The following is a 26,498-nucleotide window of genomic DNA, read 5'->3' on the forward strand; positions in this document are numbered from 1 at the left end:
GTGAAAATCTCTGGGTTTATATTAGTCATGTTAAACCCATGAGATACCTGCATGGTAACTACAGAAGTAGCACACAGTAAGATGTTCTATGACTCTCGCTGAAATGGATCAAGAAGACATGATGAGTGTGTGCGTGTGTGTGTGTGTAGGTGTATGTGAGTGTGTAGGCATATGTGTGCGTGCGTGTGTAGATGTGTGTGTGTGAATGTGTATGTGTGTGTACACATGTGTGTGTGTGAGCATGCGTGCTTTGTGTGTGTGTGTGTATATGTGTGTGTGTGTTCATGAGCTTAGGTGTCTACTGGAAATCTGTTGGCAGCTGCAGATTTTAAATAACATCACCACTAAGAATAATGGTAAGTATACAGTGATGGATATGTTAATTATATTGACTTAGCCTCACATACACATATATATGAAACACAATATTAGACGCTGCAAACATACATCTTCACATCTAAAATTTACATGTATGTTATATGTCAAAAGGAAGAAAAACATGATCCTACTGACACCTTAATCTTGGAGCTCCAGCCTCCAGAACTATGAATGAACAATGTATGGTTTTTTGGTTTTTGTTTAAGTGAATATGCTTGCTCAGGAACCACAGAAAGACATGCATGCAACATTCTCTGCTTAGTCCTGGCATCTCTGTCAAACATACCATACAGTTCAGCAGCTGAATAGGCAGGGCAGATAATACCACAAGTCTAGTGACCATCAAAATTATGGTGAAGAATGGAGGACTCGATGCTACAGGCATATTGTTAAGTGTCTGCAGTGATTTTTAATTTCTTTTTGTACAGCAATAACAGTGGCTTATTCCATCCCATTCTGAGTCACTTTCATGGCTGCACAAGAGTCAAACAATACGAAGGTCTCTATCTGAGTTTGTGTTAAGTTTTCTTAGCAAGCATCAGATACTGAGCACTCTACTTGGTTCAGTTGCCAACCATCTAACCATTAACCTCCAAAGATGGAATTATGTATTATGAGCTAGCCCACCAGTGCATACTACTAGGATTGAAACTCATGTTCTCATGTGTCATACCAAAAGTGACCGTGAGCAACTCAGAAAAATAATCTCTCTGGATACAGGAATATCTCCCTCTCCAGGACACAGGTGTGAATCAGGTTCCTCGAGTTGCCTTGACATTAAGTTTGGCTTGAAATATCAAGGTACTAAAAGAGTGACAAAGTTTAACCCACTAAAACCACTATGATCAACGATGACAGGAACAAGGCAGTCCCAAGAAATTGTGAGAATGAAAAGATTCATTTATTTGCACTGCTTAAGCTTTGGTAGGGGGTGGAGGGGGGTTAGACAGGTCATCTACAAATGAGACTGACCTCATAATCCCTATAGAGTCATAGCTAACCCTGAACTCCTTATCGTCCTGCCTTTGCTTGCCAGACTAGAAACACACGTGTGTGCCTCCACACTTGGATCTGCTTATGCTTTCAGATCTAGTCAGGGTTAGTTCATCACTGTCAGGACAGAATGGACAAAGCAGGAAACCTATCACTCTAGTGTGTCAGCAAGGATGAGTCCAAATTAGTTTCCAATTTGCTATTAAAAACTAATACAGTCTACAAACTATAGCACCATCAAGTAGTAACACAAGCACCATGACATTACCCACAGGCAAATTGATTAATAAAAGATATCTGGATTCTCATAAATTATTTCTGCATTTGATATGTTTCTTGGCTGATGAAATGCACAAAGAAAACTCACTTTCACAAGATTATATGGTTAGGAAGGGAGGACACTTTAACATCATTTCCACATAATCAGATTGTCTTTGATTCTGTATCAAAATTTTATAATGGGATGCTTGTTGTTTTATTTATCTACCGGTAACTTCTCGTCACAATACAATGTTGATTAGAACACAGAATCTGAAGCTGCCTCTATGTGCTCCTCATATTTGATCATTAAAATCCATTGGTTTATCTTGTAATCTTTGAGGAGAATGTTTTATGCATGTCTGTTCTAGAAACTGGCTCACTGATCTACACAGAATTTTGGATGTTGACATTTCATTATTAAAAATTTAAATCCTCTTTTGTTACATATAATTTCATCAGAAAAAAATGTTGTGGGACGGCATAATTCTCTAATGACAGAGACAAGTATTTTTCTACCTTGAAAAGTAATGTTATTAGTCACTGTGCTGTCCATTGTTACTGAAAGACTAAGGTCAGTTCCCAAGTCAGACTAACTACAATTTGTCACCCTGGAAAGTAAAAATGGTTTCTCACAAGAGCATGGTGAGTAAATTTCAGTACAATTCAGTCACACCACTGCTTTTCTTAGGTAAAGCATTATGCTTACTTTGGGTGTGCGTCTTCTCTAGTGATGCAGAGTATTAAGAAATTGGGCCTGGTGACATGCACTCATAATTTCAGCAGTGGAGGCTGTATGTAAAGAGTTCAAGGACAACCTGGGCTACAGAGCAAGCTCCCAGGAAGAACAATACCAACCAGAGGGTTGTAAAGACAAGTGCAATTAAAAGCAAATACTTAAAAGAAAGTGACTCTTATTTTGACTTTCTCTGTTAATCAGAAGGAGAAGTCTTTGGAATACAAAACAGTAACTACTAGTACAATCTGATGTCACTGACTTAATTCCCTCTGCAGTACCAGCATTCTGACCCATTGTTGCTGTGGTACCATTAATACCAGGAACAGAAGACAAATATCCTATGAACATATTATGCAAATAGTATCCTAGAATGCCCCACAGCTAGAGTCACTCTTCTTTGCCTAATTGACTACTCCCAAAATAAAGAGAAGCCATGCTATACACTACCATGATATCCCACAGTATTTAGCACACAGTAGCAACTCAACCAATAATTCACTGGCCAGAGGGAGAGAAGAAACATGCCACAAAATACAAGAAAACAGAGGAGACACATGAATTGTGGGAGGAGGCAAATTTGGGGGGAGAAAAATGAAGAGTATGGTGGCAGCTTGTGTCTGGCTGCCCACTGGAAGAGGTTCTCCCTGTTCTCTAGGGGCAGTAAAGGGCAACTCAGGAGCAGAATGCTTCCCTTGCAATCTCAAGGCCCTGAATTTGGGTCTAGCAATGTAAAATATAAAATTGGGAACATGTCTGTGATCTGGTAGCTGCGTCCCTCATGCTCCCCTGCTGCTAAAATGAAGCCATGTCACCACATTTAACACCAAAGCCCATGTCACACCCATACATAGGAAATGTGGTCATGTGGCTTCTAATTCTTATCCATATATATATGAAAAGACTTATTCTTAAGGACTTGTTCTACAGTATGGATTAAGGCAATGCCCAGGAGATGAGGTGGCAGTAAATTGGCAGGAACCTGAGTCTCTGATTGACTGTAATGCTACCATACGACTCTGGGCTGCCATAGCATCTTCTTTAGTACGTTTCTTAGGTCTAAGAACTTGACGTTAAGGCATTCTTTTGTTTTAAAATTGGCCAAAACCTATGTATACAAAAGAGAAAGCAGAACAGCTATACTAAATTTTGAAGGATCAATTGATAATAAAAACTGTCAAAAATAACGAAGTGCAGCAGCTGATAAAGAGTACTGGGTGGGGTGGGGGTTGGGGGTGGAGAGATGCATCAATGGTTAAAAGCACTCGTTACATTTTCAGAGCACTTGGTTAGTTCCCAGCACCAAAGGGGGGTTCACATCTGTCTGTCACTCCAGCTCCAGGGGTTCAGATGCTCTCTTTGGGCCTCAGGTACCAGGCATATTATATTATGTCACACATACACACACACACACACACACACACACACACACACACACACACACACAGAGAGAGAGAGAGAGAGAGAGAGAGAGAGAGAGAGAGAGAGAGAGAGAGAGACATTCATACACATAAAAATCTTTTTTTAAGAAAAAAAGACTCCTTGGTGGTATAGATAGATTATCATCTACTTTCCATAAATATTCCAGGACTCCAAATGATACACCTATTCAATACATACTGTGTCCCAGGTACTACTTTATTTGCTAAGGATATAGTATTGCTTTCAAAGGATAACGGCAAAATTATAAGGACTCATTGAGGAAAAGCCATAAACACAAAAAAATTGAAATTATAAATATATGTATTGTGCAATAAGAAACTTATAAGGGAATATAGTGTAATGGTATTTCTGTTTGAGTACTGTGGTTTTATTCATCAAACATGTCTGCTTTAGCTCTTCTTACATTGTCCATAAAAGTGAATCAAAATTATGTAATTTATTTAGAAAAATTTGGTCGCATTTCTGCCATGATTAAAACTGAATAAAATCACCCTCTTTAGACTCATTTGCATCTCCCCACCTTCCCATCTCATCGCCCATGCACATAAATCTCACTCTAGTTGTAGAGAATCACTTTTATTCTCAAAATTTCATGATCATCCTTGCCTCCATGGTTCCCTACCCTCATTCCCAAACTAGACCCTTTACCATAACTGGGTCCCAACAAAGTCATGGCGTGGTTAGCACCAGAGCCACTGGGGTCCAGTTTTCCCACCTAGGGCAATTTTCTCCTTCGGACACTGTGATGATTGAGTTGAGAGACGCTGAGCTGGTGTATGGTTCAAGATGGCAGGAGAAGGGACAACTACACCAAGACTACGCTGTGCAACCAAGACTAAGGCAAGAGTTTAGGGCCACACTGAGAAGGAGCTACCACAGGAGGCGCTAAGCAAGCTTGTGCCACAGAACCTTCATCACACTCAGACCCAAGGAAGCAGCGCGTGTCACGATCAGAGGCCGTCTATCCTTGCCAAAAGGAACTCGGGTAAACCACTACTCCTTCTTCAAACCCACCTTCTCTTCCCCACACTAGTGACAGAGAGCAGCAAGGGGGGGGGCAACATATGAAGAAGCATTTCCCTGCAACATGATATTACTTGACTAATCAAATGATTGGGCTTCATTCAGGTTTGGATGATTAATTTTACCTTTCAAACATGTTGTAGCTTCTCCCTACTAATCAGCAGGTGATGACCTGACTACAAACTAAATTCAGATATTTCCTTCTGCGTGAAAGCAATGATGTGAATTAACTTTTGCACTCCTCATTATTAATACATACGTAATAGATTTTGAAATATATTTAGAAAAAGATGTGGACATTGTCTTTTGTTCTGCCTTCTTCATAACATGGCTTCCATGTTGGACGTAAGCTGACTGCATCTTTATATGAGCTTTGAAATGAGTGGGAAGAAGCTAGGAGAGAAAATGGGAAAAAAATAAAGCTCATTCCTAATAAAAGCATAAACCCTAAAGTTCCTATTGCTTCTATTCACATCTCCATGGCTACAACATATTGCATACTGTTCCAACTGCCCTTGGTTTAAACTAAGATTCAAAAATACATTCTCTAGGTATGTGGAAATGTATCACAAGGCAGAGACTAAGGACTGCTGGATATAGGAAACAACCAGAGTCTTTACAGCATGCATAATACCATTCTCTCCTTTCCTTTCTCTGCCTCATTGAATTAAGTATTATGCAATTCAATACATGCAGAATAAAAACGTTGAAGCAGTGTCTGGAATGGCTCATTTCATGGAGCAGACCTACAGTCAAACCAGGTACCGGCTGGATATCTCATGAGCTTTTTGCCACACTTGCGACAGCCATGAATTCAGCAAGGGTAAGGCTGCAACACAGGCGTTAACGATGCTACTTGGAAGGATTCTTCATTCAGATTGCTTTCTACGATTTAATTTTTACTCGTGTCAAAGAAATAAAGGATCCATCTTGGATTCAGAACAAGAGGAAAATGTAAACTATAAACAACAGATCACACTTGGAAAACAATGTCGAGACCCCATGTAGAATATAGCTGGTTAAGAGAATTTTGACAAGTTTTCAAGATGGAATACTAAGGTATGTTTGCGATTTTAATTTTAGAATTTCCTCTGAAGAGAAGTTGTTTTTGGCTGTCAAACTCCGATCCCAAAGAGACTTGTGCCTGCATGTTAATTCAAAACTTAATTGCATCCATTTCCCGCTAGAGGAGAGGGGGGCGACTGTTCCGGTTCCTTACACTGCCTTCCGAGCACAGAGCATAAGCATGCTGCAACTGAATCCAAAAGTCTTCTAGACTCACTTCTTTACATACTTCTAACTACCCAAAGCCATAAACCTCTCCAAAATTACCTAGTCCAGACAGACAGGACACTGCAGCTACTTTTATCAATAGCTATGCTTGGAAACTCAGCCAAAGAAATAAAGGGCGGAATTCCCAACTCTCTGATCTTCAACCCAGACTGCAACGAAACAGCCATGTGAAGGAACTATCAGAGTACCTTTGTATTCATTCAAACGTGTGGGTTATGTGGCTGCCATGTCATAGACCCACTATGGGACACCAAGGCGAGAGAGCACAGGAGGAAGATTTGTGTTTCCAGCTCATGGAGGGGGAAGAAAAGGTGGCAGGAAATATTTCACACTGAGTGGCAAGGAAAGGGAGTGGTTAGCGTACATGGAGCCTTGACTTAAATTGCTAACACCTACTATTTATTTGAATCAAACACATAGTAGTAACTCATAGTGAGAATTTAAAATAATAAAAAAAGGAAGTGACAATAAGGGATTATAAAGAAGTTAATATAAATAAAGCTTGCAACACACACACAACACACACACACACACACACACACACACACACACACCAAGGTACAAGGTCTGCTGCCCTATTTAGAATTCCATTAGTTCACTGCCATTTCAAACACCATGTTTGAAAACCACCATTCTTGGATGGCTACTGAGGGGAAAAGACTACATCCAGGAGACAGTGTAAACAAAGACAAACTCTTCATTTGAAGGGTGATGAGGGAGGGAAAGCTAAGGAGGGAGAAAGGCTAGAGGTAAAGAAGGCATCTGATGAAGAGCCAAGGACCCCTGACATGGAAGACGTTATCACCCCACGTGACACTGGAGAGAGCAGAATTAACAGTGACAACAGCAGTTACAGATCTGGAACTGGGGCTACAGAAAGAATAATCTTCTAATTATCTGATGTGAGAACATGAATAACTCTATCATTTGTCAGTGGGTTTGTCACCTCCTGCACAAGTCCTTTACTGCTAAATGTTTCGCTAGATGCCATGAATATACAAATATGAAGGAAACAGAAAAACACTACTAACTAGCTGGCACACCTGGGAAGCACAGGTTTTCTCTACCTGATTCAGGCAGGGATTTTAAAATTTTAAGCTGCATATAAATATCAATGAAACTACCATATATTTCTTACATTCTGGGCATAGCCAGCCTGCAGAAAATCAGAGTACAGTGGAAATCAATAAATGATTAGCTCTACTGCTTTTCCTCCTCATCTGTCTCTCTCTGACTGGAGAGAATGTAAGGCTGATAAACGACAGTGTGGCTTTAACAAAGGCCCTACACTTCTTCATGCTATAGACACAGTGAACTAAAGTCAATATAAAACCATAAAGAGGAATTCTTAATGCTCAATAATTTAATGTTTCTCTTTGTAAGGAAACAAGGAGTTTGTGGATTCTGGATTCTTTTGCCTTTTTCCTCCTTCTACTGTTTTTTTTAGGATGAGGATAAATATTGTATCAAATTCTTTAAGACTGGTCCCAACATAGTAGAACAGAGTGGGAGCTACTGGCCATTCATAAAAAAGAAAAAAAGGGAGTTATAAAGTTAAAGAAACACTACAATGTAAGTTATTTAAAATCTTAATCTGATAACAAAAGACAGAATTAGTTAAGTGCCTTATTTTACTAGTTGCTTTAGGGACTACAGAACCCAAAGCAATAGACTTCCTAACTGTCAAATACATTTTCTTTTGCAAAATGCCTTCTCTATAGCTAAAATACATGTACTGTGAGATATTATGGTGATGTTAAGTGTGAAAATATGAGTATGTCCAAGCTAATGAAATATGCTCTTAATCTCTTTGATCTACCCCATTAATAGATGTTAATATCAGGGTAATGCCTTCACTGGAGATTTAGTAGAGTTAACTTTCAAGACTTAATGAAATTAAAAGACAATAAAAGATACTCAACACTACTAGTTACAGGAGAAACCAACATGAAAACCACAAGATACTAGTAGGACTGCAAGGATACAGAATTAAAATGAATGTGAGAATCTGGGACCTGTGGAGTCCTCCTCACACAGTTCTAGTCTGAATGTGAACCATGCAGCGATTTGGGAAACCACTACTAGATCTGAAAAACGTTAAGACTGCTACCATCTGACCGACACTTCCAATCCGATATATACACATTCAACAGAAATGGGAAAAAAAAAGAAAGATCTCTGTCCAAAACTTTGTACATGGTGTTCACAGAAGCACAATTAACGGCACAACACTGCTAGGAATCCAAATGTCCATGGCTGGTGAGCAAAATGCAGCTCATGCTTAGCACAGACATGTATGTGCACCCACAGAGATAAAGTTCACATTGGCTCTTACTGCAACACTGGGCAAGGGAGGCAACAGTAGGCTAACTGGAGGTCAAAAACGGCATCGCAGTAAGGCACGTGACTGCATCTGAGGTGTCTAAAACAACGGCATCGCAGTACGGCACATGAGTGTATCTGAGGTGTCTAAAACAAGGAATGTATAAGATAGAAAGGAAATGAATGATTTCCTCAGGGAGAGAGATCAGGGTAGCAATGACAGCTACTACTGAAGGCCACAGACTTGCTTTTAGGAGTGATTAAAATATTCTAAACCTGACTTATGGTGGCAACTCCACAGTATCGTGAATAAACTCACAAAAATATCAAATTGCACACTTTCAACATGGATGGTAAATGGAAGGTCAACGCTCCCGTTGAAGTTCACAAGACTGCGTAACTGAGTACGAGAGAGTCAGTGTGGTTTGAACGTGAAATGCCCCGACTCAATCATGAACTGGAACACTTGGGTCTCCAGCTGCGGCTGTCCCTTTCAGAAGCTGTGAAACCCTTGGGAAGGGATGCTTGGTGCCAGAGGTGACCCAGGGACTGGGCATTATGGGACTACAGCATAGCCACCCCCGCTTCCAGGGAAACAGCCTCTCTCTCAGCTTCCTCTTCAGCCAAAATGCCAACAGCTGCTTACCCTCATGCTGGCATTCTCTGTGCCTTCCTGCCAGAGCAGGCAGAAATCCCTGAGCCTGAGTCAAAATAGTGCCTCGTCTCCTTTAAGCAGCTTCTCTAAGATATTTTGTCAAAATGACAAGAAAAGTAACTAATAAAATAATGAAGAATTATGTTCAAAACCCTGAATATAGTTATCTCACTGTTGTCATTTGAATTACATCATCTTGAAACACTAACATCTTGTTCCTTGCTCGGAGAAGACCAAGCCTCTCCTACACACAACCTTTTCCCACCCTGCTCCTCTCACCATGGCGCATTTCTAACCACACAGTTTGCTCAAGCCTGGTAATCTCATTTAAAGACGAAGTTCTAAGATTTTATGCCAAGCAGGTGGGTGCTTTTGATGATAGACTCATACGTTTATATTTCTTTACTACAACACTGTCCTAGTGAAATTTTCCCTTTGCAGAAAAATTTTAGTCTGTAGGTCTGCAGCTTCCCAAAAGTCTAAACACTTAGGCAACTGAGTAGACAAGGCAAATTCAGTCCTGGTGAAATAAGCCTGTTACCCCAGCCACCTGGGAGAGCAAACAAGGCAAATCCAGTCCTGGTGAAATAAGCCTGTTACCCCAGCCACCTGGGAGACTGAAGCAAGGAGTTTGCAAGCTAAAAGCCCCCAACGAAGCCACAGCGAGGCCAAAGCCAGGGAGACCCTGTCCAGAAATATATGGAAGAAGTGAGCAGCAACATGATTTAGTAGCAGAACAATTCTGTAGTGTGAAAAGGCCTGTGCTCAAACCCCAAAAATCTCAACAACAGCAGCAAAAAAGATAAAACCATGTCCTGATGTAACTATCTTAAGGGGGCAGGAAGGCCACTGTGGGCAACAGCCAGCCATGCGTAAGATATGCAAGCATGTTGTTTAAGGTTGGCGATCTTTCCACAACCATCATCTCTCAAGGGATGACTCTGGCTCTCTGATTTGAAGCCAATAGTCATTTAAAATGAGAGAGAATACCATGACTTAAAAATGTTGCAGCAAACGAAGTGGAAAATGAAACGAAGGACAAAAGAGCAGAAGGAAGATAACAAGAGAGCATCGTTTACATTTAGGACAGGTTGAGATGAAAACGACGCATCCGCACAGAATTCGGAGAAAACAGGAAACGGGGCAGAAAGCACTGGAGCTGACAGCTGAGGCAGGCACAGGCTCTGTGCCCATTAAACGCCAGACAGCTACACGCGCACTTCAGTGAGAGCAGTGAGCCACATTGCTGAGTGTGAGCAAGGAGCGCGCTTGCTTCCCGCGCACTCAGCCAGGGCAGGCTTTCCATCGTACCGCAAACTCCAGCATCCTTTTCAGCAATTGGTCCTAACACATCTATACGTTTTACCCTAAAAAAAAAAAAAACCACGGCCATCCAAAATATTCATGAATAGGGATTATATAAAGATCTATATATGCAATGCATTTTTAAACACATTACATTCGATGGTTGGATAGTCAACACAGAAAGTGTACAGAAGATGCCAAAAAGGAAAGTTTAAACATATAGAGAAATTAAATATACCGTATGTGCATACATAATCAATCAGCCACTTTCTAAAAGGCCATGCATAAGGCTGGGAGTGGTACTGGTTTTCATTTTCTCAGCAAATCAAAACAAAAATTAGGATGGTTGCCATAACATACATACATACGTACATACATACATACACACACACACACACACACACACACACACACACGCATGCAAACAAGGGCATGTGAAAATGTTAAATTTGCACACAGAAGGTGGAAGTAGTACATATACTACAGAGAATAGCAGAGTCATTTAAAATAAAAATGTATTTAAATGGACTGGAAAGATGGCTCAGCAGTTAAGAGCACTGGTTACTCTTCCAGAGGATCCAGGTTCAATTCCCAGCACCCACAGGGCAGCTCACAACTGTCTGCAACCCCTGCTCCAGGGGATCTGGCACCTTCACACAGACATCTTGGAAAACCACCAATGTACATAAAAATAAAAATAAGTAAGCCATAGAAAGAAATTCAACTTAAAATATATATCTAAAATAGAATTACTATATAATCCAGCAATCTTAGCTATGGAAACATACATACATACATACACACACCAAAATCAGAGTCTCAAGGAGACATCTGTCCACTAATGCTCATTGCAGCATTCCCAACAGTCAAACAGTGAAGAACTCAACTATATATGAGTTGAACAGATAAATAAATGTGACATATACATAAATATTATAGTATTTATCATCCTTGTAAAGAAAGAAAATGTAGATGTGTCTACAAACACAGATGAACCTTGAAGCCACACTATGTAAAATATGGGGCTGGAGAGATGACTCAGTGCTTAACAATACCTGCTGCTCTTGCAGAAGGTCAGAGTTGAGTTCCCAGCACCCAGAGCAGGTGGCTCAGAACTCTCACTCCAGACCCAGTGGATCCCAAACCTCTCTGGCCTCTGGGGGCTTGTACATTCACAAACACACAAAGACACATAAACTAGAACATACATAAGCCATATTTTTATGACCCCAGAGGTATAACTTTCACAGAGGACAGTCGAACACACAGGAGGAATGTGGGCGTCAGGAGCTGGAGGAAGCACTGATGGGGAGATTCTAGAGTTTTGGCACGGGCTGATATTAAGAGTCCTAGAGGATAGGCATTGATGACACTTAAACAAGAGGTGATTCTAATTAATCCCACTGACTTGCATATAGTGAAAATAGCTTAAATGGTGAGTTCTGTATTATTGTGCATATTTTAACAGGAGTGAACCTGTTTCAGCAGGTGTGGTCCCTGTCTATACACATTCAAATGCTCAGGTTCATGTCAGTTCTGTATCATGAGGTAGGACCAGGGCTTAAGCTGCTGGCACAAGTTCTAGCTGAGTCAGCACAAGGCCGTGCAATGGGAAGTGAAGAGCATCCTCAGTTATCTGACTGACTGGGCACACTATGCCGTGCAGAACCTCTCACTGTATACCGAATGTCTTCCCAATGCCGTATTGACCTGTGTCTTGCACACATTTCTGGGGATGCTCTGAGTATCCTACTTTGGGACAAATAACAATTGTATTAGTTCTATTTCCACCATGAACACAGACCTTTTTGTACGGTTTTAATGTGTTTTCCTTAGGAATGCAACTACTAGAAAAACGAAGTCTGTGCATGCGTCATTTGGACATTCTAGCAAAGCTACATCCCATGTCCATACATTCTATCCTTGGTGGCCCACAGACTAAAGTTCAGGAAGCCACTAATGTTTCAAAGTATAGAAGAAACGCCATGGGCTTTTGGAGTTAAAGTGTTGAAATCCTCTACATACTGAAACACATAATTATGTTTCCTTCTTTTTCTAATGCATTGCACTTAGGATGTGCTAAACTTATTAAACACATGAAGATAGATGAGTTGTCTACAAATTTTGTTTCAAAATATTATATAGGGCACAATTTTTTTAATAAAGGAAGCACTGAATCTGATGGGGATGAGAACCACACACTGCCCAAAATCTAGACTTCTTTCTCCTTAACATACTAACCTAGCTTTCCCTGTACTGGCACAGAGCATCTTGAGTACAGGCAAATGAAGCCATCTTGCAAACTCTACTAATATTGCAAAGGTCTACTTTCCACAGAGTGCTAAGCACTGCACAGAGGAGATTCTAATCTCCCTTCCTTCCATCCATTTTCAAGTACTTAGAAGCCAGATGCTCCTTGGTGCGGAGCTGTAGAAGGACAATGGTCACTTTCATATTAGCTGTGATGCTACATTAGGGGCTACGTTTGTTTCCCACTCTAAGTATACCACAACACCAGCTGTTCTCAGATGGCTTCAGTTATGTCATGTGACTGGGGAACAGCAGTTATTAGTCACTGTTTTTGACACATGCACCTCTTACCCACACCCCAGGTAGCACACTCAGAAGACAAATCACATAAAAGTACTATAGACTTTATCCACTCTTAAGCCTGAAGGCTGAACGGCAAAGCACAGGAATCTGCTGGAGAAACTGGAGAAATTACTTCTGAAACCACAGAGATGTATGTGCGTCTATAAAGGTAGACAGACAGATGAACAGACAGGCAGACAGACGGATGGACGGACGGATGGCTGATACCACGTAACACAGAGAAGATTAACTTATACTCCTGCATTCCCATTCTGGGACTAAGGTTAATATGGCAGATAATAAAAATAAAAATAATGATTTTTATTTAAAACTGTCTCATGTAGCCCAGGTTGGCCTTGAACTTCTGATCATCCAGCCTTCACCTCTCAAGTGCTAGAATTACAGGTATGACTTGCCATGCTCAAATTTTCTGAAATAATTGTAGTGATGTAACTGTTACATATAATTTGATGGGATTGAAGTTACATATAGGTTAAAAACAAAAATCAAAGTAACTAATCCTAAACTGCAAGGTTCAAAATATTAATGTCAGTTTGCAAATATGCAAGATAGAATGGACTTTCCCTTTCTTCCCATAGCACTACATAATTGTTTATACTCAAATACATGAAAACTCCCTACCTATAACCAACATCTTTGTATTAATGATTCATCCAGCTACCTTTTAAAAGGAAATAGTACCTCTATTATTTTGGAAAGAATGTTTTTAAGAGTTTTAAAGATTTGTTTGGCTCAATGATTAATTATCCAACTCATCACATGTGTTTTCTGAAACACTGCCATTTGATCTTTTGGGGACTTGGCCCCTTGGTGTAGACTCAGGGTCCAGGGTCCCCTTAATTCTTCCCTTCTACTACTTTCAGCTGTTTCTAGCCCATCCTGACTCCTTTGTGACTCCTCTCCTGACCTGCAGAGCAGTTCTCTACTAGAAACCCCACAGCCACCTGCCTGGATGGAACTCAAGGACCCCCACAGCTTCCATATTTAACTAGAGCCCATAGTGGCAACAGCAACCAAAGACATAGGCATCCACCCAACAAAGATGAGGCCAGCTGTCTACATCAAGAAATACCTCAAATATCCTAAGTCCAGCTGCCTAAGTAGGTCCTAGAGCAAAAACACAAACATGAACCACCAGAAAACCTTATTGTAATATTCTATGAGCCTTCTTTTCTCACAGTTCATTTCTCCCACCTACCTTACTCATGCAGGAACGAGCGTCTCCAGAGAGAAGACATCAACATCTTCCTTCTTCTGTGTTTAACATTGTCCCTAATAAGCAGTGGCAACTAGTTGAATATTCTCACTAGTATCTAAAAACGATAACCTTTAAGCTGTCACCTTGTAAGCAACACTGTGTGAAGAATTCTATGTTCGCCATTCTTCCATCCTGACAATCATCATGTCATCACTGAGGCATTGTGAATGGAAAGCTGATTCAGTTCCTCTTAAGTCAGAAACCTGCCAAGGTGAGATTCCCAGACAGCATCTGTCTTTTTAGGTAGCTAACATGCCCAGCTTAGTAACAATCTATTTTATGACATTATTTTGAAAAACACCTCCAATCACAGAATTATTTAGCCAAAAAAAGCTGCCTCGTAAGAAATGATTTGAAGGCAAAATAAAAACAAGAGCACGGAAAAAGAAAAGATGTTCTGCCAAAAAATGTTGGAGGTAAAAAGAAAATAAAGCCTATCTTTAAAACTGAGCATCTCATTGCGTGTGTGAATACCGCATGAAGTATTTGTTTTAACTAAAGATGAGAAGTGGAGTTTTATTTTTGCACTGAGAATAGCACAGCAAACTTCACGGTCACTTATCCATTAGCAGATTCATGAAGGAATGTTAACAGTACTTTAAATGACAGAGGAGGCACAAGACTGAACCCAGTGTGGTCTGCAGAGCTCTAGATGTGAAATCTGAAATAAGACTTGTGAAAAGAGCCTCGCTGAGTAAGAACGGATGTCTGAAGGTCAGCCAGTCCCTGCCTGCCTGGGGGGGGCGCTACACGGCTCCTCCATTACTGCAGATGACAGTTATTTTTAAGAGAGTTTGAAGTGGAAAAAAGTCTCAACTTTTCCAAAAAGACATTCCAGAGATGAATACTATTTAGAATCATAACATTCTACGTACACTCAATACAGATCCTTGAATAACACAGCTTAAGTTCATTTCCTTGCTTGGTCCTTAGGGAATGTACACAACTTTTGCTATCACAATGAAAATCTTTGGCTTTCTCTCTTCAGAGACAGATATGCCATCTTCTCAAAGGCTTCATTTTCTAGACTTTTCAAACACCTCTTTCATGCCATGTCCCTTTCTGTTTAAAGGCCCATTAAAGAGGTGGCTGATAGCCTAATGCTCAGATGTTAGCCTCTTCAGACATCTTTCTGCTTCCTCTGATGGCCGATGTCTTTGTAGATTCACCCATGTAACTATAAACAATCATGGGTTATGTTAATAAAAAGTGGAGGTGGAAAACCACCCCAAATTTAAAGGGAAAGACAAGGTAGACAAAGCCTAGAGCTGATTTCAAATGCTTTTGAATATAGCATTATGAATATTTAAGAAGAAACTGCTAGAAGTAGCATATAAGCACCAAAAATTCCCAAAATGCCAATCCCTCTTAGAAATGATCATTTGATAGAAAAAAGAAAAGTGTGGCTGTATCTGAAGCTGAGAACTGGCTGATTTCAGGGAAGCTGTGGTAACGTGTTCTGTAATATCACCGCAGTCAGTACAAGGATGCAAAGCCAAACTCAAGCTCATTCAACAAGGTTGCATCTAGTGATACAGCCCTGCCAAAGAACCCATCTACAATGAACTAGGACCACCCCTAGGTGGCATGCTACAAAGTGAGCCAAATGATGTGAGGAAAACGAGTCTCTAATTCTCAAGAATTCAGTACTAACGGTTGAATTCACAGATACTGAATTTACTCCAAAACATATACTAAGTGTGCAATTACTCACATATGCATTATGGGTTTGAGCTAAGTAGCTAGTAAGTTTGTGCAATTAGTAAGTCAACAGTGAAGAGGTCAACGATGGAGAAACCACTATAAACAGTATACAGGAATACGTACAAGGCCAAAAAAAAATGTTAGTACTCTCTGATGCTTAAACGATAGCTGGACTTTGGAAACATGTCTGAATATATCCACAGCCAGGCTAATAGGATACTGAGATATGGGAGAGAATGTAATAAAGATGACCACAGGGATATGACTATTAAAAAAATTCTTGATAAAATAAATGAAAAAACTCGTGATAGAGGTCATCCTGTACTTCTACTATTTAAACTCTTAGAGATGATGTATTAAGAAGAAATGACACAGACAGAGAAATATAAGTTCAGGAAGACATTTGCACAAGACACCAATCAGTGACTTGGGGTATACTGATATTATGAAATTCCCACTTCAGAAAGAAACCTAACCTCAAGCAACAATAATACTGTGGATTAGCATATATGCAAATTTAATTTAATCAGTAGTCAAGGGTGTTTTTACTGAGGATCTGTAATGACCTTCTGAAAACATGACTTCTAATGAAGTCCTCCCTGGTTTTCACAAACATTCCCAAGGAGTGGAAGTTTTCACTCGCACACCCAGGGGCCAAGAGCTGACACTCTCGCGATCCATCCTCTAATGACTATCTTCAAGTAGATGTCTTTATAATTACCAAATCCATACTCATCATTTCAAACATCTCTCAAAACAGGGATTGGTAGGAAACTTAGCTTCTTACTCTACAAAGTAACCCCAAGTAAATGAGCGGTGTGGCTGCTGTGAAGCAGCCAGGGTGACTCGGAGGCACATGGACCGGCCGGAGAGACAACGCTCCACAGGACAGAGAGAATAAAAGATGTCCACAGGCAACAGAACTGTCCTAGCTGCAAAGAACACATAATGAGTCTCTGCGAACACTGACACGATGAAGAATTACCAACAGGTGCTCTGTGGAGGCCAACCTATACACTCTAATAAAGCCCCTTTCTTTTTGAGAATTTATAATACATTCCAGTTATATTCAAAAGAAGAACACATTTGAAAGCTTCAACATTTGTTAGATGTAGGTAAGCCCCTCTGCCACTGTGACTAAACAAAGAATACAAGGCATATACCTCCTCATTTTCTTAGGAGATACATTGATTTAGCAAGATATTCTCCCCATTAAAACAGATTTTTTTTCTAATTGCTATAAGGGGTATAATATGTGTTTATTTTAGTCCAACACACTATCCTTTTTTTGTTTGTTTGTTTGAGACAGGGTTTCTCTGTATTGTTTTGGAGGCTGTCTTGGAACTTGCTCTGTAGACCAGGCTGGCCTTGAACTCACAGAGATCCACCTGCCTCTGCTTCCCGAGTGCTGGGATTAAAGGTATGCGCCACCAACACCTGGCTCCAACACACTATTCTTAAAAATTAAAACTTTTAACTTTTTAACCCAATAACTCCTTTAATGTCATAACTTACAAACTTATTATAAAAATCTATTTTCATAACTTCATATGAAAAAACAAAAACTCAAGACATCTATCATAAACCTGAACAATAAACAAATTGCTGCAGGCATCACCATGCCTGATTTCAAGTTGTGATACAGAGCTATAGTAATAAAAACCATATGGCATTGGCATAAACACAGACAGATTGATCACTGAAATTGAACTGATAACACAGACATAAATTCACACACCTATGTACACCTGATTTTTGATAAAGAAGCCAGAAATACACATAGGAAAAAATAAAGCATCTTCAACACTTCAACAAATCAAACGGGATGTCTCCATGTATAAGAAGGCAAATAGATCTATATTTATCACTTTGCACAAAATTCAAGTCCAAGTGGATCAAAGGCCTCAACATAAAACCAGATACACTGAATCTGATAGAAGAGAACATGGGGAATAGCCTTGAACACATTGGCAAAGGAAACAACTTTCTGAAAAGAACAACAATAACACAGGCACTCAGATCAACAATTAATAAATGTAACCTCATGAAACTGAAAAGGTTCTATAAAGCAACGAACACCATCATTCGGACAAAGAGGCAGCCTATAGAATGGGAAAATATTTTTACCATTTAAAGTAATGTTCAACATTTTTAGCCATGAGAAATACAAATCAAAAGTACTTTCAGAGTTACACATACCTGTCAGAGTAGCTAAGATCAATAACACAAGTGACAGCTCATGCTGGTAAGGCTGAGGAGCAAGGGGAATACTACTCTCTTGATGGTGGGAGTGCAAACTTGTACAGCCACTGTGGACATCCATATGGTGGTTCCTCAGAAAGTTGGGAACCTACACACCTCAAGACTGAGTTACACCACTCTTAGGCATATTCTCAAAGGACATACAGCACAAAAACATGTGTTAAACTAAGTTCATTGCAGCTTTATTCATAATAGCCAGAACCTGGACAACATAGACACCCCTCACCCAAGAATAGATAAAGAAAATGTGGTACGTTTACACAATGGAGTATTATCAGCTGTTAAAAACAATGACATCATGAAATTTGCAGGCAAATGGATATAATCAGAAAAAAAATGGTCCCAAGTTAAGTAACCCTGATCCACAAATACTGTATATATTCACTTACAGTTGAGTATGAGTGGTTAAGTAAATGATATTCAGATACAATTCCCAGACACAGAGAGGTTAGGAAAAGAGGAAGGCTCTAGGAGGGATGCATGGACCTCTTTTGGAAGGGGAAATAGAAAAATCTTGTGAGTAGACTGGGGGTGGGTGAGGGCTGGACCAGGTAGGATCAAGTGGTGGAGAGGGATTGTAGGAGAGAGTAGAGAGATAGAGCTAGAATTGGGGAGCACTCGGGGTGGAACCCAGTGCAGTGGAAACTTCCTGGAATGTATGAGTATGAACTTAATTTGGACTCCTAATCTTGGAGAATACACAGTCTGAACAGGTTATCATTGGTAGCCAGGCAATGGTGGGGCTGGGTTGTATTCAATTGAGTTGTTGGCCCAATAGTGACCATGGAGATCCCTAAACAACCCAGACTGATGCTAGGACAGAATGTCCCTCTCTGAAAACTGACAGTGGGGCCCCCCTGACAGGGGAAACACCCATAAAGTTCATGGAACATAGAGAAGTTGACCTGGTCATGCATGAAGCTTTCACCTCCATGTTGCAGTCTCTTTGGTACAAGAAGGTACTCTGAAGGCTATTAAATGAGAAATCTGGACACAAACCAGTCACAAAACCCTGGACACAAAATGTGTCCTCCTGTTTGACATGCTGAGGCAATGTTGACTCAGAACTTATGGGAGTGAGCAGCCAAGCAATGTTTGGTTTAACTTGAAACTGACTGCAAGAGAGGGAGCCCATGCCCAACACTACTTGAATGTTCAGAAACCAGAGTCTAAATTGGAGATCGCCACTGGGTCCCTCCCATTGGATGCTTAGGAACACCATGGAAGAAAGGCAGGAAAGATTGTAGGTGTCAGAGGGGATGAAGGACACCAAGAGAATATGGCCCACTGAATCAACTAAAGCAGAGCTCACATGTGCTCACAGAGACTGACGTAGGCACAGGGGGCCTACTAGAATCTTCTCTGGGTCCTCTGTATATATCTTATGACTGTTAGCTTGGTGGTTTTGTAGGGTTCCTAACAGTGGGAACAGGAGTGTCTCTGACTCTTTTGTCTCTTCTTGGGCCTCTTTTGCCTCTCATGTTGGGTTGCCTTGTCTGGCTCCCATAATAGGGCTTCTGCCTTTTCTTATTATCGGTTCCTTTTGTCCAAGGTCACCTCTTGGAGGCCTGCTCTTTTCTGAAGAAGGAACAGAGGGAAGTGGATCTGTCGGGGGAGAGGTTGAGGGGAGTATCTGGGAGGCATAGACAGAGGGGAAACTGTGGTCGGGATGTATTGTATGATAGAAGAATCCATTTTCAATAAAACAATAAACTCTGTTATTACTCTTTAAAATCTTAGAAAGCTAGGAACAAACGGGGTGGATGCTGTCTGATCGATTTCCAAATTCTGACCTCACTGGGAATTTCCCCTAGATACTTACTCTAGGATGGAAACATCTGACTCTTAGTTACATGCAAAGCACTTTACTGAAATACAAGACTGACCAAAGTAGCTCTTCTCCACAGAGAAGTTCTTACAATATCACTTGATTCACTCATCTGAGTTCCTTGGTACCAAGCATGGTCCAGAGAATTCAACTTGGTTCTATGAAATACTGTTTTCTAAACTACCTGACTGACTATTCTGTGCTCACGTGTGCAAACAGTTCTCTTTCCCTCTCAATTTCTAAATTGGGACAGGAGAGTATCAATCCACACAGTCCAGCTGCAAAGCTTCGGGCAAGCCCTGGAGACAAGGCATGGGGTCACTCAGTCCAGACCATTGCGATGTATTGGATAGAGCACAACGGTACTACAATACACAACAAGGAAACCAAAAAGGACTGGCTCACAGAAGTCTAGGTGCTGGCCAGTCGCCTCATCACTTATTTATTATGTGCAGTAGGATAAAAGTCTCAGCTTTATATTGAAAACTTGGCAAGGAATTCTAAGGCCATGAGACGAACAAAGCAGTCCAAGCCTTGCCAATAATGAGTTATGGGCAGTGGTGCAGATGCTATACTAAAGTCAACTCAAAAACTTTGGACAAAACTTCAATAGGGTCACAGTAAGAGAAGGGGTAGATGATTAAATCCACATGTAACCAAGGGTGCAAAGACAATGGAGAGATACTCCTTGGCAAAACCCAGGGAAGACTGGGAGAAATTCAAATATGATACATTTCTGACAGCCAGTATCAGTAGCTTTCTAAAAACTGAGGAAACCATGATTTAACTGTTGATTTGTAACTTTTTAGTTAAAAAGTTGGAAAGGACTTTAATACATACTCAGAAATCCTGTTACATATTAGCATGACAATTAAATGTGCAAATATCTTATCAAGAGTTAGGTGTTTAGCTAAGAGATTGTTTTGTGGCTATCAGTAAATTGGATTCTAAAGTTTACATAGAGAAACAAAAGATCCCTGGAGAAACAAAAGTAACTTTGTGATGCTGAAGGAAAACAAAACTGGAGTAGTTACAATAATAACCTGCCCTCAAGATTTACAGTACCCCTTATCAAAACCATTTGCTACTGGTCTGAGAACCAAGGAGAACCACCAGGGGTTCAAAATGAAGAGACGGGCAGTAGACCTACACACTCACAGTCAGATGGCCTTGGACAAAGGCACAAAGACAATGCCAGTCTAATCAAATGTAAAGAGTGCTGAAGCTAGACATCTACATGCAAAGAAAAGAATCTAGACAATTGTTGCAAATGACAAAACAATAACCTCTTAGAAGAAAATCTACATGTCCTGAGTTGATGTTGGTTTACTAGATTCAGCGACGAATTAGAATATGTAAGTTGGAGCTTATCAAAATTGCATACTTCTGCAAAGTGAAGACACTGCCAAGAGAATACCAGCAGCAATTCTTTCCAGCATATAGTAATAAAGGTAGTAATAAGGGGTTCTCATGCCAAATATAGTATGTTCTTGTCAGTTTGAAAAAACAAAAAACAAATGCAAAATGTGCAAAGAAGTCTTAATGAAATACATTAAATATTAGACCAATGACTTTAACAAGAGACACAGGTAGCCAATTAGCAGCAAAAGGTTGCTGCCCACTGAAGAACACCAGGAACCTACAAATGAAACTCAACACACATCAGAATGCCCAAATCACAAACCTGGCAGCAGCAAAGAGTGGGACAGGAGGGACTCTGTTCACTACTGAGGAAATGGAAAGGGAAACAACCAGTTTGGAAGAGTTTGGCAGCTTCCATGTCACTGCTGCAGAATCTAACATCTTCCCTTTGTGTTGACAAGGAGTTGAAAATTGGTCTACATGGAAGACCTGCACACAGATGCTTACAGCAGCTTTATCCATAGCCGTAAAATTCATACCCTCTGGTGGCAGATACTAATAATACATAAGGCCAAGTGTGGATAGTTATCTGGGCATAGCGAAATCACTGTGTCCTGCTCAATATTGCTATAAATGTAAAAGTGCTACAATAAAAAGTCTATGCCTTTTTTTGTTGTTGTTGTTTTGTTTTGTGTTGTTTTCCCAGACAAAGTTTCTCTGTGTAGTCCCGGCTGTACTGGAACTCTGTAGACCAGACTGCCCTCGAACTCACAGAGATCCTGCCTCTGTCTCCCCAGGGCTGTGATTAAAGACATGTAAAAAGCCTAATTAGACAACAATGTTTCCACTTTGGTCTGTAAACCCCCCTGCTATTCCCCGAGAGGTGACCACACACTCTGGAGTTGTTCTCCTCACAGATGGCACCCCTCCCCCACTGTGAGATCACAGTGTGAGAATCCTCTTTCCCTGCTGGCGTTCCTATCTTCAGAGCAAGCCCACAACACATGTCTGGTAAACGCAGTGCGGGGACTCCAGCAGAGTTGGGGTGGTTCCACACATCAACACAGCATCCTGAGACAAGCAAAGCCTGCAGCAAGAGCTCTTCCTTCCTCCTGTCAGAGTGGAAAGGCAGTCTTGCTCGCTGGTGGGTACATTAGCTTCCTAATTGTCTGCTCAGTGACACTGAATTTTTTTTCTTTTTTCCCCCTAAACTATAACTGCATAACTCTGCTATCATTCCTCCTGGAATACCACTGCTACTTAAAATTTCAAAACCTCAATTATAATCACTGATCTTTAATAATAAAGACACCAGCCTACTCACTAACTTTGACATCTTAATAACTACGCATGCAGTCTTGAAAACCAGACTACACGAGATATATTTAAAGAACTATTTAGGGCATTTTCTTTAATTGTGATGAAATCATCTTATTCCAGAATAAAAAAAAATCTTTAATAACCCAATTCTGAAATGGTCAATTATCACAGGCCATGCACACAGCAAAATAAATATTATGCATAATTATACTGTCTGTTCAAAGTGAGAATTAAACATCTCTTGAAACTGGTGTGATAGAGAAAATTTTACTTTCTTATTGGTACTAGAAGAAAACCATTTTGATTGCAAGCATACTAGCCCTAAAGAACAGGATATGTGAACTCAGATGTTCTGTCCTTCTTCAAGGACAGTGACTACGAAGCAGACCAAGATTTTCCTTCTAACAAGAGAAGCACTGGAAGTTAAAAAGTTACACAATCCCAGATGCCAAGTCAGTAATGCGGAGAAATCTCTGCACTTTGGTTACAGTTTGTAACTAAAACATGGACAGGACATTTAAGACAAGTTTAAAGCAGGCTAAAAGAAAATAATGGCCAATACATCAATCCACATTTTCTGTAATATGTCATAGCTATAACCTGAGTATATGTCACTAAGGTAAAAAACATATTCTATAGAAAAATATCCTCCTTTTAAAAATACTCTATCTGTGACCTACTAAACTATAAATCCAAGCCTTTCACAAGTATATTCCTCTCATAATTCTGGAGCACAGCCCAGAACTGCTGATCCCAGAATTCCAGTTAGAACCATTGAAACCATCTAAGTTCTTGCTACTTGGGGGTAATGCCATTTTCAAGTAATATCATATAGTTCTACATCAAACTTGGAATCTATTCATGGATCCCTTCAATATAAATAAGGAAAAACAAACCCTCATGGAGAATGTAATAATTAAATTTTCTATCCTCATGAGCCTGTGTAAAGGTACTCTAGTAAATTCCCTCCCCAGTACGAGGCTGTTGTCTGCACATGGACAGCTCAACTTAAAGGACATGACTTGCTCTCCTCCTAATCCTCTGTATGTACCTCCTACAGGAAGTTGCCAAGATTTATAGTGTGTGTGGCCTGGGCTTTTTTCTTTATAAATAAACATCTGATAAAATTGTCCTCAAGTTCAAAATGGGTGTGTGTGTGTGTGTGTGTGTGTGTGTGTGTGTGTGTGTGTGTGTGAAAATTCAAACTAAAAACTAGAATACCGGAATTCCCAGTCTGGAAAGTCATGCTCAGGTATACCATGCAGAACTGCTCCTTTCACTGTCTTGGATAAACGCAACTAGTCCCTGGGTACCAAGATCAATCCTAGTCCTCACAGCAGAAAATTCATCAAACCCGAACAGATGCTTAAAAAACAGCCCATCACCCAGCCACAGGACAGTAAAGTCATAAAATAATAACTAAAATAAAGTATCCCTTCTATTTATTTCCTTAAAAAATTAACTTAGCCGCTAACCGTAGCTGGTTTCTATGGGAATTTATGCTTGAAATATGTCTGGGTATAACAGGGAAACAGAAGTCACAAAAGATAATACCAAGATTTAGAAAATACAATAATCTACACACAAACAAGAAAACAGCATCATGTTGGCATTTTTACATCCTGGCCTCTAACAACCTCCTCTCCCCAGACCCACCCCTCTCCTCCATTTCCCTGAAGAGTAGAGCAGGCCTCCAGAGGTAAGAGCCAAAGATGACATAAGAAGATATAATAAGATAGGCACAGACCCTCGCACCACCGTCTTACATCCCTGAACTTGTTCAATCGTGTCTGTTTGGGTTTTTTCATTTCCCTCTCCTTGACAACAGAACAAAGGATGTATAGCTAGCTCTTCACAATGGCATTTGGGGACAGATATCTAAGGCTGTGTGGTTGGAATGCTAAAGTCATTGACAAGTATGACCTCTCAAAGTCAAAAGAAATATTCTTTTCTGTACTCCCATCATGGTAGTGTTTGTGATGGAAGGAACATCCTGCCCAAGCCCCTGCCTTGATTCACAACAATCCCACTAATTTCTCCTACAGTATCACAGACACACTACTATTCCTAGTCAAATCACTGTTGAAAATGTCTTTAATTTACATGTAATAGTCAAAATCAAGTCAGTTTTCAAGCACACTCAGGACGTTATTAGAAAACAATGTGTTACTTTCAGTTGCTAATTTTAAGACCTATATTTCACAAGGAAAACATTAAACCTAGAATGTAAAACTTTATTATGGCCACAAAAAAGAAGGGATACAAAGTCAAAATGTGCCTTTCAATCCCTTAGGAGGCTAAAGTCACAAACTTCATTAATATAATCTTTCTTCTTTAAATCTCCATCACAAAAATTGGTAGAAACCAGAATGCTAGGACATGGATACTCCTACATTGTGCCAAACTCTTACAAGTTCAGTATTCTTGCTTCCTTGATTAATGGAAAAGTCATTCATGTTTAAAAAAAATTAAATGGAGCAGTCTAGAGTCTCTCCTCAGTAAATACAGTATATTAAGTATAATTAAGTTTCCCTTCAAAGATTCAGGACATGAAATTGCCTCAGGTTTTTCTTTTAAATAAATTTCACTTTTTATTTTGAATATTTCAGCCCTAGATACTGATGATGTAAGACATGAGACTAAATGTATATAAACTCCAGTTTTATTCTGCAATTAATTTTTTTATATTCTGATTTTAAAAAGCAACCCATTCTATTCTATTTTAATGCATATTTATATGCATATATATAAAGAATATAAATATATATTCGCACTTTTTAAAAATCCAGATTAGACATATGTTATTACTCAGGTTAAGTCACGTATTTATTTTTTAGCTGTCATTGTTATTAACCTATTCAATTAATAAGTGCTTAGCATATACTCTGCCAATCCTTGTCCGTATAAGTAAGAGACCCTTACATTCACAGTTGCAAATGTCCATATTTCGAAGTAAGATAAGAAAGCTTTTCTCAGATTCTAACATAGGAAAGTACTTAGAAAAACAACATCAAGATGTTAAAAAAATGGAAGTCAGACCTGAAGAAATATAAGACCCATTCTGGCAGCTCATTGGCCTTATATCCTGAGTAAATAAATTACCTGTCAGTCTCAGTTTCCTGCTTTGTAACATGACACTAACACTATTTACATTAGCTCTACAAAAACTGAAGGAAATACGAATCATGAGAAAGAATAAGAAATACAGGGGAAAGTATATACACACATCTAAAAAAAATCAACGAAAAGGAAACATATAGACAAAATGCTTTTTACTTTTTTTATATAAGGTTTCCTTTATTTTTACTTATGCATGTATGTGTGTTTGTGTATGTGTACATGCATGCAGACGCCCATAGTGGCCAAAAGAGGCGTAAGATCCCCGGGGATGGAGTTAAAGGAATTGTGAGTTATCCAGTCTAAGTGCTAGGAACCAAACTGGTGTCATCCCTCCAGGCCTTGGACATTACATATTTGCCAGTCACCTTTAGAAGGCAGAATACTAAATGGCTAACAGCTCACAAGCTGGGGTTCAGGCTCCCTCCTGTACAAGTTTCGATCCCACTCCCCAGCTCACATCCCTTCTTTCCATAGGTGAGGTTTCATTGGTCTCTTTGCCACTAAATTTCTCAAGGGATGGATTCACTCTAGACACAAGTTTGGATACATATAATCCATATCATGTCCCACAAGAGACAGTAACTTACTTAGTAGTTTAACTGATGATTTGCATTTAGGTAATTTA

General features: G+C 39.9%; 1 protein-coding gene across 1 annotated transcript in view; it reads right to left on the bottom strand.

Annotated features, from left to right (window-relative positions):
• Positions 1-26,498, bottom strand: part of Gnai1 (G protein subunit alpha i1) — a 79,441-nt gene that overhangs the window by 38,935 nt on the left and 14,008 nt on the right. The gene's annotated exons all lie outside the window — the stretch shown is intronic.

Source organism: Mesocricetus auratus, unplaced genomic scaffold, assembly GCF_017639785.1.
Source record: "Mesocricetus auratus isolate SY011 unplaced genomic scaffold, BCM_Maur_2.0 Super-Scaffold_100043, whole genome shotgun sequence".
Taxonomy (NCBI): Eukaryota; Metazoa; Chordata; class Mammalia; order Rodentia; family Cricetidae; genus Mesocricetus; species Mesocricetus auratus.